Raw genomic sequence first — 382 nt, forward strand, 5'->3', positions numbered from 1 at the left:
TCGCCTACGAGCTGACCTGTCCAGACCGCCCCTGGATGTATTAATTTCATGATGAAATCTTGATAAACGCACATTTTACGGGGTTTGAATCCCATTACCTCCTCCCCTTGTCTTCGGCTTTGCCATCGGTGCAGGGAAAAACGAAGGTGAAAATTCTATAAGGAAATTTTTCTTTTAGACAAATGAACAAAATAATAAAACCCTTAATTTTTTCCATTATCCAAGTAATTAAATTTCCAAGTCATTTCGAGGAAATACTGCGCTTGGAGCTTCACTTCCCTTTTTTCAGTTTTTATGACGTCAAGGGTGAGACTAAGATCCTTATGTATTCGTTTGAAAAGATAGCATTTTATATCGCCCCGTCTCTCCAAGAAGACAGATA

Source organism: Ischnura elegans, chromosome 2 (assembly GCF_921293095.1).
Source record: "Ischnura elegans chromosome 2, ioIscEleg1.1, whole genome shotgun sequence".
In the NCBI taxonomy this organism is placed as follows: Eukaryota; Metazoa; Arthropoda; class Insecta; order Odonata; family Coenagrionidae; genus Ischnura; species Ischnura elegans.